General features: G+C 57.1%; 1 long non-coding RNA gene across 1 annotated transcript; it reads left to right on the top strand.

Annotated features, from left to right (window-relative positions):
- Nucleotides 1-272: 272 nt before the first annotated feature.
- Nucleotides 273-1,244, top strand: LOC135979889 (uncharacterized). Its single transcript, XR_010597145.1, has 2 exons — nucleotides 273-523; nucleotides 1,075-1,244. It is a non-coding gene; the product is annotated as an uncharacterized LOC135979889 (long non-coding RNA).
- The last annotated feature ends 10,243 nt before the right edge of the window (nucleotides 1,245-11,487 follow it).

Genomic DNA, 11,487 nt, shown 5'->3' with positions numbered 1-11,487 from the left:
GGGGTCTGGTCGTACCTACACGCTCTGCTTGAGACTGTGTTCCTGTCCTTAAATAAACCTTCTGCTTTACTGGCTGGCTGAGAGTCGCAGTGAATCTCGGGAAGAGGGGTGCAGGGCCCTAACTCCCCCACAATCCGCAACAGCCTGGCATTCCCTCAGCGAGCCCCTGGTATCCACACAGTCCCTTTACTCCCCAGCCCCCACTTTGGGCAGTGCCCACCCCTCCGCCTGGCATTCCCTCAGCGAGCCCCTGGTATCCACACAGTCCCTTTATTCCCCAGCCCCCACTTTGGGCAGTGCCCACCCCTCCGCCTGGCATTCCCTCAGCGAGCCCCTGGTATCCACACTGCCCCTCTCTCCCCCAGCACCCGCTTTGGGCATTGGCACAAGGGCAAGCCAGCAGCCGAGTACCGGACGGGCCCGCGCCTCATCATTTACGTGCTGGGTGGGGTGACCATGTCTGAGATGCGCTGCGCCTACGAAGTGACCCGGGCCACCAAGGGCGAGTGGGAGGTGGTGATCGGTGAGTGGGGCGAGTCCTGGGGGGAGAGGCGGCTGGAATGCCCAGGTCAGGGACAGTCAGGACCTCCTGAGAGGGGGAGACCCTAGAACTGCCTGCCTAGCACCCACAGGGTGCCCCTGCCACCCTCTGTCCTCCCGCACCCGGGGGCCTGGGAACAGATGCGCTTGCCCCACCTGCCTCAGCCACGCATGGCCTGTATCTAGACACCTGATCTCCTGGCCCCTGGCTCCCCAGGCCTCTCCTTTCCCAGGGACCATGTGTGGGGGCCCAGTCAGACACCCCCAGTAACACCCATAGGGATATGGCTCACCCCCTGCACACACCCCTCTAAGACCCAAGGGTGAGGAACGCTGTTAGCGCGTGGATTCTTGCCTGGCCGTGCAGGGTACAGCGGCACGAGGGGTGCGGTGCCAGGCCACGGGGGGCAGGAGACATCCCCTCCCCCCCTGCACTAGAGCAGGGTCCAGCTGCAAGGATGGGGGAGATGGTGATGCCAGTCTCATGCCCGCCCCACTGTGCCCACCGCTGCCAACCACCTCTCTCCCCCCCAGGTTCCAGTCACATCCTAACCCCCAAGAGCTTCCTGGATGACGTCCAAACCCTCAACCGGAAGGCCCCTGAGGAGGTCTAGAAGCAGCCCCCTCCCCGCAGAGACTCTGCCCCCCACAGCTCGCTGCCCACAGAGCCACATGCTCTTTGCAATAAAGCACCTTCCACCCTACTCTTGGTAGTGCTGTCAGTTCTTGGGGAGGGACGGGAGAGGGGACGGGACCCCCAGGCTGCTTGGCTGTTAGGGCAGGGGGCAGGCCAGGCTCCCGTCTAGGGTTGTGGCCCTCTGTGCCGAATGGCCACCGCCCCACTGATGGGATAGAGGAAGAGTCAGACTCCGTTATGTACAGCCTCAGCCATTCCTAACTCCCCTCCCTGGGACCCAAGGCATAGCCCCTCCCCCTCCTGTCACCCCTCTGCCAGCAATGGGGGGCGCACAGAGGCTGCTACCAGCGACTGGCTTTGGGGGGGATGTGATCCAGCCACTGAGCCCCAGGCTGTGTCTGTCCAGTCTGCAAAGGGTTAAAGAGAACCCCCCTTCTGCCCCCATCTCATCCCCCTTCACCGCCTTGGGGTGCTGGCCCAGCCCTGGCTCCCTGCACCCCTCCCAGCACAGCCTGGCACCCTGGCCTCTCGGTGGGAACCTCGGCTCCAGAAGGGGGGAGGGGTCCTAGGAGGAGTTGCAGTCAGGTGCCCAAGTAAGTGGGAGTGGAGCCAGGGCTGCATAGGAGGCGTGTCCAGGGTTGGGCAGCAGCAGCAGGGCAGAGCCAGGCTGCATCTAGGACCCGCAGGACGGGTTTGCCGCCCCGATGGGCCTGGATCAAATGCCCCTGCCCAGTGGCAGACACCTCCCCAGTGCCTTTCCCTGGGTATCAGAGCCACCCCCTGGGCACCTGGAGCCCCAGCTCCAGCTGAGGCAGCCAGCTCCAGCCCCCGTGGGTCTGACCAAGCCCTGAGCCAAGCCTCACCCCCTGCATCCCACGGGCCCTAGAGGTCCCCTCCCTCGTGCCCGCCAGCCGGGCTGTGCTGGGGCAAGCGCTGGCCGGAGTGACCCCAGGTAAAGCAGTGACCTCATTTACCAGGAGTGACCTCCCAGGGTGGTAAAGAGGACTCTCTGTGTGTGTCTGTGTCTGTGTTTTCTCTGCTCTGAGCCTCCCACCCCATTATCACACAGTCAGTGCTGGCCCTGCCCCTGCCCCTGCTCCTGCCCTACTGGGCTTGTTCCTGGGCCAGGAAAGTGCGATGCCAAAGGCTGGCCGAGGCCTTTGCTGCTGTTCACAGGCGGGGAAGGGGAAGGGAGGGGACGGGGCGGGGTGTGAGGCTGAGGGTCCCTGGTGCCAGGGAGCAGGATCTCCCCAGCTCCCACTCTGGCCCTGCTCCAGGTCCCTGGCTCCGAGTCACCCGGCCAGCCCTGCCCCCTCTCAACCTTCTGCCTCCAGGAGGAGAGTGGGGCAGTAGCTGGAGTGTTGGACCAGGGCCTGGGGGCAGCTCTGCTCTGGCCTGTGGACGCCCCCTGCTGGTACAGTGCTGGCTCACCCAGCCGGGCCCCAGAACCTACACAGTTCCCGTGTCCCGCTGCCCCGACTCCCTTGTTCTGCCTCTCTGGTCCATGTGCCAGAGGGACCAGCAGGGAGCCCCAGGAGTCCCCCCAAGCAGCTATAGGGTCCCCATCAAGTGTGGGGTTGGGGCAGGCACTGAGCGAGCACCAGGGCCCAGCCCCCAGGCTGGCCCCCACAGGGAACCATACCCACCCAGCTCCTGCCCCTCCCAGAATCAGCGCTGGAACCCAGCCCCCTGCGTCCCAGCTCCCGCTCTAAGCACTAGCCCCCGCTTCCCGCTCAGATCTGGGACAGAACACCTGCCTCCTTGCTCTCCCTCTAGGGCCTGGCCTTTGCCCCAACCCCCCACCTCCTCCATCCTCCTGTGCCTAGAGCTGCCCAGGGTCCCGCTACCCCGGCTGCTGCTGGCCCCCAGCCCTTGGGGCCCTGTTCCTGCGCTGGCACCTGCATTGTGTGAGCAGCTGCTGTAGGCTCATCCCGCCGGCCAGGCCAGGCCTCCCCTCTGGCACCCTCTAGCCTGTGCCAGCAGCTGGGGGTGCAGTGACAGTGTCCCCAAACCCCTCCCCCCCCCACTGGAGGGTGAAAGGAGACAAGGAGGGGCTGTGAGAGCCCCATTCTCCTACCCTTCCCGCACCCCGCTCCCCCGGCTCAGCTCGGAGACTCGTCCTGCCTCTGTAGTCATTGGGCATGGGGGTTAGTGTTGTACTTAAAGTACTGCACAGGATTTTTTTAGGGGGAATAAGACAAAACGCCACATTTATTAGTAATACATGTATTTATTAACACTTTATTATATGCATATAATATATTACACTTACACTCACACACACACAGAAACACACTCCGTCTTGTTGTTACCAATTAGTTGCTCCCCTTAACTTCACTGTCCAGGTGAGTTAGATGGGGGAGGGGGTGGAGCCGGGCTTCTGCCGATCCGGATCGATGCTCCCATGTTGACAAGACGAGACCCGGGGTCCTCTGCAAGACACCTCACTTTTATAGCAGCTTTTCTCTTATGCAAATCTATACCAGATTCAAACTCTGTGTCTGTGTTCATTGGTCCTTTGTGCTGCTTTCTTTTGAGTGTTGTCCCAATGCTGCAAAGAGGGTGTTTCCAAAAGAAGGTGCTTGCTTCTAACCCCCGAGGCCGTCGGTATGTCTGCTTGTCTTTAATGAGCCCACTTGACACGTTTTATTGTCCTTGGGTCTTGCTCCCAGCCCCTCTCCAACAGTTGAGGCTGTCTGGAGGTGCTGCCTTCCATGCCTTGCTCATCCACACCTCATTCATTCAACAGGGCAATTGATTAAGAGTGGGGGGGGGAGAGAGCTCTTGTTCTACTGCTACCCTGTTTCCCCGAAAATAAGACAGTGTCTTATATTAATTTTTGCTCCCAAAGATGCGCTAGGTCTTATTTTCAGGGGATGTCTTATTTTTCAGAAATGAAAAATGCCTTATTCTTCTTCGAGTGCTTGCTCATATCCATTCCATTAGGTGTGCGCGCGCCGCGTGCACGATCGTCGGAAAATTTTCTACCCTAGCAACACCGGCGGGTCGGCTGTGGAGCCCCCTAGAGTGGCGCCTTCATGGCGCTGAATATATACCCCAGCCGACCCGGCGCCCCCTCAGTTCCTTCTTACCGCCCCTGACGGTCGTTGGAACTGTGGAGCGCGGCATAGCTGTTCTCCACTCTCCCTAGCTTAGTTAGTTATTCACAGTTATAGTTATAGTTCTAGTTGTTTATACTTAAATAGTTAAATAGTTTTAAAAATTGTTCGTTTGTTCTAGTTGTTATAGTAGTTCAGGGGATTAAGGGGGTCGTCTCCCCCTTTCTCCCCCGGCCGCGGGGCCGGGCTCATGCCCAACGCTCCCGGCTTCAAGCAGTGCGCCTCCTGCGCTAAGCCTATGCCCACGAGCGACCCGCACGACTCCTGTCTGAAGTGCCTGGGAGAGTCCCATCAAACAGATAAGTGCAAGATCTGTAAGGCCTTCAGACCAAGGACCAAGAAGGAGCGGGACTTTCGGCTCCGGCAACTCCTTATGGAGGCGGCACTTAGTCCGGACGCTCCATCAACGAGTCAGGCCCCGGCACCTAGCACCTCGGTGCGCAGTGCCCCGGCGGCACCGGCCTTGCCAACCACGCGAGTGGCGTCGGACAAGCCTCCCCGGCACCGGACCTCATCGGCACCGCAAGCACAACAAGTGCCTCGGCGCCGGTCATTATCCCCGGGGCATAAAAAAGCCCATAAGACGGGGACCTCCGTGCCGAAGACGCCGGCTCCCCCAGTGCCGGGGGTAGAGCCGCGTCCGCCTGTGGAGCACCGAAAACAGGTGACTCCAGCACCGTCGACTCCGGCTCCGAGGCCGTTGAGTCCGGTGCAGATAGCGTCTCCACCGAGACCGGCGGTTATACAGTGCCTCCCGTCGACTCCAGAGACCTTCGCGGCAGCGAGAGACTTAATAGCTCTCACGGAGCCGGCACCGCCTCAACCACCGGCACCGACGGCACCGTTGACTCGTCCGGTCCAGTCTAGAGGGAAACCTGCCTTGATGCGCCCTCCATCGCAAGGGCTGGAACCACGGCACCGGTCCAGGTCCCGAAGCAGGTCCCCACGCCGCTCGCAGTCCTGGCGCCGAATATCACCTCGGCACCGGTCGTACTCGCGGCCAAGATCTTCGTCGCGGCACCGCTCTACGTCTCGGCACCGCTCTACGTCTCGGCACCGCTATGATCGTCGGCACCGATCAACGTCGAGACGTAGTTCTCGGCACCGCCACGATCGACGCTCGACGTCGAGAGGCCGCTCCCGGCACCGGGCCTACTCCAGGTCATCGTCGAGGTCCAGATCCGACTCCCGGCACCGGCGAGGTCATCAGCACCGGTCGCGGTCACGGCACCGATCGCCGGCACCGCGTGGAGATAGAACATCTCCGGACCGGCACCGTGCGGCACCGCATCCCACGGGATTCGTCTCGACGCACTCGGCACCGCCATGGCCATCGAGATCGGTGTCCCGCTCCTCTGAGGACTTATCGAGATCGGCATACCCCCCTCAGGGGCAAGCCGAGGAGCAGGACATAGGCCATTGGCAGGAGGTAGCAGAGGACCCTGCTCATGGCCCATCTCACTGGTCGTTCTGGACCCCGTGGGCGTACCATCAGGCCCAAGGGGCTCCAATAGCTTCGACCTCTCGCTCGGGCCACTCCGTTAGAAGGGCCCCGGAGTCCACCATCTCTCGGCCTCCGCCAGGGGGCATGGAGGCTTCCGTGTCCGCACCACCTGACGTCCTGGACCCAAGCGCAGGTGATGCTCCGGCCCAGGAGCAGGGAGACCAGGACCCTCCCTTGGATCCTGTACCACCGGAGGCATCTTCCTCTTCCTCTCCGGATGAGGCAGTGGCGGGCACATCGTGCACAGGTCCACCTCCAATAGATCTTCGGGCTCACCAGGATCTCCTGCGGAGGATGGCCCGTAATATGGACCTGCAGGCGGAGGAGATAGTGGAGGTGCAGGACCCCATCGTGAATATCCTTGCAGCGGATGCCCCATCGAGGGTGGCGTTACCCCTGATCCGCACGATACAAGCGAATGCAACTACGATATGGCAAACGCCTGCCTCTATCCCACCCACAGCGAGAGGGGTGGAAAGGAAATACTTTGTTCCGTCCAAAGACTACGGGTACTTGTATACCCACCCCCAGCCGTGTTCACTGGTGGTGGCATCAGTGAACGCAAGGGAGCGCCACGGTCAGCAGGCCGCAGCGCCCAAATCGAAGGAGGCTAAGCGCCTCGATTTGTTTGGCCGTAAAGTTTATTCAGCCGGAGGGCTGCAACTCAGAGCGGCTAACCAGCAGGCGCTCTTGAGCCGCTACAACTTTAACTCCTGGAACTCTATGGGGAAGTTCAGGGAATTGGTTCCCCAAGAGTCCAGGGAGGAGTTTGGAGCCCTGGTAGAGGAGGGTAAGAAGGTGGCTCGGACCTCCTTACAGGCCTCCTTAGACATAGCGGACTCTGCTGCGAGAACCCTGGCCTCAGGTATCGCTATGCGGAGGATCTCCTGGCTCCAGGTTTCGGGTTTGCCTCAGGAACTGCAGCAAACCCTGCAGGATCTGCCCTTCGAAGGACAGGGGTTGTTTTCAGAGAAGACGGACTCTCGCCTGCAGAGCCTCAAGGACTCCAGGACAATCATGCGTTCCCTGGGGATGCATGTTGCGGGCCCTCAGCGCAGGCCATTTAGGCCGCAGCCTCAGCGCTTCTACCGCCCCCCCCCCCCGCCTCGTCAGAGACAGGACTCGGCCCGGAGGCGAGGGCGAGGTGGTAGAAGAAGGTGGACCGGCCCTCAACCCGGTCAGAACCAGGGGCCACCTAGACCACCTTCAGGCCCCAGGCAGAACTTTTGAAGGTGCGGTCGAGGACGGCGCCCCAGTCATCCCCCAGGATCCAGCCCCCTCCTTTCGGGATCGCCTTTCCCATTTCCACCGTGCTTGGTCCCTTATAACTTCGGACCGTTGGGTCCTTCGCACGGTGGACAGGGGATACGCTATCCAGTTTTCTTCAATCCCCCCCTCCTCCCCCCCTTCCCCGTCCCTCTTCAGGGACCCTTCTCACGAGCAACTTCTTATACAGGAAGTTTCTACGCTCCTTGCTATGGGGGCCATAGAGGAGGTTCCAGTAGAGTTAAGGGGCAGGGGATTTTATTCCCGGTACTTCCTCATTCCCAAGTCCAAAGGAGGTCTGCGACCCATCTTGGACTTGCGCGGACTCAACAAATTCGTAGTAAAGTTGAAGTTCCGCATGGTCTCTTTGGGGGCCATTATCCCCTCCCTCGATCCTGGGGACTGGTTCGCCGCCCTCGACATGAAAGACGCATACTTTCACATCGCAATTTACCCACCTCACAGACTTTTCCTGCGATTCGTGGTAAGCACGGTGCACTACCAATTTGCAGTCCTTCCCTTCGGCCTATCCTCGGCCCCAAGAGTGTTCACGAAATGTATGGCTGTCGTGGCAGCGTACCTTCGTTGGCAAGGGATACAGGTGTTCCCGTACCTAGACGACTGGCTGGTACGTGGTCGCACCAAAGAGCAAGTTCGAGCTCACGTCCACATAATAGTGCACACATTCAACAAGTTGGGCATCCTACTCAACAAGGACAAATCCACTCTAGAACCTACCCAGAGAATAGAATTCATCGGCGCAGTTCTAGACTCCAGACGTGCACAAGCCATCCTGCCAGACAACCGCTTTTGCACCATCACGAGCCTCATTCAAGGGCTCAAGGCCTTCCCAACTACCACGGTCAGGTCGTGCCTTACCCTGCTGGGTCACATGGCTTCCTGCACGTACGTAACCAGGCATGCCAGACTTCGGCTTCGCCCACTCCAGACCTGGGTGTCATCAATATACCACCCACATCGGGACAGCCTGAACATGGTGGTCACGGTCCCGAACTCGGTCCTGACCTCCCTCACCTGGTGGCTAGATCGCAATGTGGTTTGCGAGGGGATGCCATTTCACGCCCCACAACCCTCTCTGCACCTGGTCACAGACGCTTCATCTCTGGGTTGGGGCGCCCATCTCAACGAGCACCATACCCAGGGCCTGTGGACTGCACCTCAGCTAGCCCTGCACATCAATGTTCGGGAACTGATGGCGGTGCGCCTGGCGTGCCAGGCATTTCTCAATCTCCTACGTGGCCGCTGTGTGTTAGTTCTCATCGACAACACCACGGCCATGTTTTACATCAACAAGCAGGGAGGAGCACGCTCGTCAATTCTATGCCAAGAGGCCATTCGCCTGTGGGACTTCTGCATCGCCCACTCAATCCATCTCACGGCATCGTTCCTCCCTGGAGTCCAGAACACTTTAGCGGACAGACTCAGCAGGTCCTTTCAGACGCACGAGTGGTCTATCCGTCCGGACATCATACATTCCGTTTTCCAGAAGTGGGGGTTTCCCCAGATAGACCTGTTTGCATCTCGAGACAACAGGAAGTGTCACGTGTTCTGCTCTCTGCAAGGTCGAGCTCCAGGCTCCCTCTCGGATGCGTTTCTCCTTCCCTGGAAAGACCACCTGTTTTATGCCTTTCCTCCGTTTCCTCTGGTCCACAAGGTACTGCTCAAATTGCACAGAGACCAGGCACAGGTAATTCTGGTCGCTCCAGCGTGGCCGAGACAACATTGGTACACCACACTGTTGGAACTCTCGGTTCAGACACCGATCCCGCTTCCATTATGTCCGGATCTCATCTCTCAGGACCACGGCCGGCTGCGTCACCCCGACCTGCAATCACTCCACCTCACGGCGTGGCTGCTCCATGGTTCACCCAGGCAGAGCAGCAATGCTCGCACTCTGTTCAACAGATTCTGCTGAGCAGTAGGAAGCCCTCAACACGCACCAAGTACCTGGCCAAGTGGAAGCGGTTCTCCTGTTGGTGCGAACAACGAGCCACGTCCCCGTTGCAGGCACCTATTCCTCTCATTTTGGAATATCTCCTCTCCCTAAAACAGCAGGGGTTGGCGATATCTTCAATTAGAGTTCACCTGGCCGCTATATCGGCCTTTCACCCAGGGGAACTCGCGTCCTCGGTATTCTCTAATCCGATGGTCGTTAGATTCCTCAAGGGCTTAGACCGGATGTACCCACAACAACGTCAGACCGTTCCGACGTGGGACCTCAACCTGGTTCTCTCCAAGCTCACAGGTCCTCCATTCGAGCCACTGGCCACCTGTTCACTTTTGTACCTATCCTGGAAGACAGCCTTCCTCGTAGCCATCACCTCAGCAAGGCGCGTTTCTGAACTCAGGGCGCTTACATCCGAGCCCCCTTACACAGTTTTCCATAAGGATAAAGTGCAGCTTCGTCCACATCCTGCCTTTCTCCCTAAGGTGGTTTCTCCATTTCATATCAACCAGGATATATTTCTCCCGGTCTTTCACCCTAAACCACATGCTACTCGCCAGGATCAACGTTTGCATTCTCTGGACGTACGCAGGGCCCTGGCCTTCTATATTGACCGCACAAGGCAATTTAGAAAGACGACGCAACTCTTCGTTGCAGTGGCCGACCGAATGAAAGGCTCACCGGTCTCCTCACAACGCCTATCCTCCTGGATTACGTCTTGCATCCGGACTTGCTATGACCTGGCAGGTGTCTCAGCACCACACCTCACCGCTCACTCCACGAGGGCCCAAGCTTCCTCGACTGCTTTCCTGGCGCAAGTTCCGATCCAGGACATCTGTAGAGCAGCGGTTTGGTCATCAGTCCACACGTTTACAGCTCACTATGCACTAGTGCAGCAGTCCAGGGACGATGCTGCCTTCGGATCAGCGGTTTTGCACACAGCAATGTCCCACTCCGACCCCACCACCTAAGTTGGGCTTGGGAGTCACCTAATGGAATGGATATGAGCAAGCACTCGAAGAAGAAAAGACGGTTACTCACCGTTGTAACTGTTGTTCTTCGAGATGTGTTGCTCATATCCATTCCAAACCCGCCCCCCTTCCCCACTGTCGGAGTAGCCGGCAAGAAGGAACTGAGGGGGCGCCGGGTCGGCTGGGGTATATATTCAGCGCCATGAAGGCGCCACTCTAGGGGGCTCCACAGCCGACCCGCCGGTGTTGCTAGGGTAGAAAATTTTCCGACGATCGTGCACGCGGCGCGCGCACACCTAATGGAATGGATATGAGCAACACATCTCGAAGAACAACAGTTACAACGGTGAGTAACCGTCTTTTATCGGTGGATGCCTTATTATCGGGGAGGTCTTATTATCGGGGGGATGCCTTATATTACAACGAGAGGCAAAACTGTAAGTAGGCCTTATTTTCGGAGGATGTCTTATTTTCGGGGAAACAGGGTAGCAAAAAGAAATTTTTTTTTTAATCTTATTTTATCCTGAGGGGCTATAATATTATACCAAGGGCAATGCAAAGTTTCTAAATGAGGTTTTGATACAAAGTTCCATGAAAACAGAGGTCACACATGGGTAGACCCACCACAAGGTTATATGAAGAGGCACAATGTAAAGTCATATGAAAATTATCAGAGATTGATCTACATTGTCCCCCTTTTGACCTCTCAAGAACAATTCTTGAGTGGTCACCATATAAATCTTTTGTATTTGTTGCAAACAAACCAAACAATTATAACCAGGTGAATATAACTAAAACCATTACAATTGACTAAACACCAGATATAACATAAACACAAATGCAAACAATTATAATTATAATAATTGGAAATACAACAAAACCATTACCATTACAATAATTGGGTACATTGACAAACAAAATGAGGCCCAAGTTTGATGCTGCAATAGCCATCAAACAATAAAAGTCACTGAGGTCAGGACCTTCTTAAGCACACACAACAAATAAGATTTTGTAGGAGTACCACAGTTGTTATGCAAGGTTAAGCTGATTTGGACTTAAACTAACATTCAGTTGCTAAAATGTTGTAGAATTTCCTATTTTTAATAGTTGTTCTTAGAGGTTTTTGGGGACCTGAAAGATGGGGCCATTTAATTATGGGCCAAGGTCTTACAGGTTATGGGGGCCCAAGAACTACCCTTCAGGGCTTGGGGAAGTAGAACCAGAGTGCATAGAGGAAAGTGTGGAATTAACAATACAAGCAAATGTAACTAACAATACAAATGTATTAATAACAAAAATTATCAACAAAATGACTATTAGAGAACCTAACAAAAAATAAACCTGATGCCCTGGGGACCAAAGTTTTTTGGACACAAGGGGTGATTGATAAGTTGAATGGAGATGGGGGAAGTAGAGAGAGGAAAAGACATTTACCCTGTCTAGTGTAGTATTCCCTCTTTTTCTGGACCCAATGCTAGCACAGG

The sequence above is a fragment of the Chrysemys picta genome, unplaced genomic scaffold (assembly GCF_011386835.1).
Source record: "Chrysemys picta bellii isolate R12L10 unplaced genomic scaffold, ASM1138683v2 scaf1343, whole genome shotgun sequence".
Lineage (NCBI taxonomy): Eukaryota > Metazoa > Chordata > Testudines > Emydidae > Chrysemys > Chrysemys picta.
The sequence above is the reverse complement of the archived record's forward strand: the minus strand, read 5'-3'. Positions and strand labels throughout refer to the sequence as shown.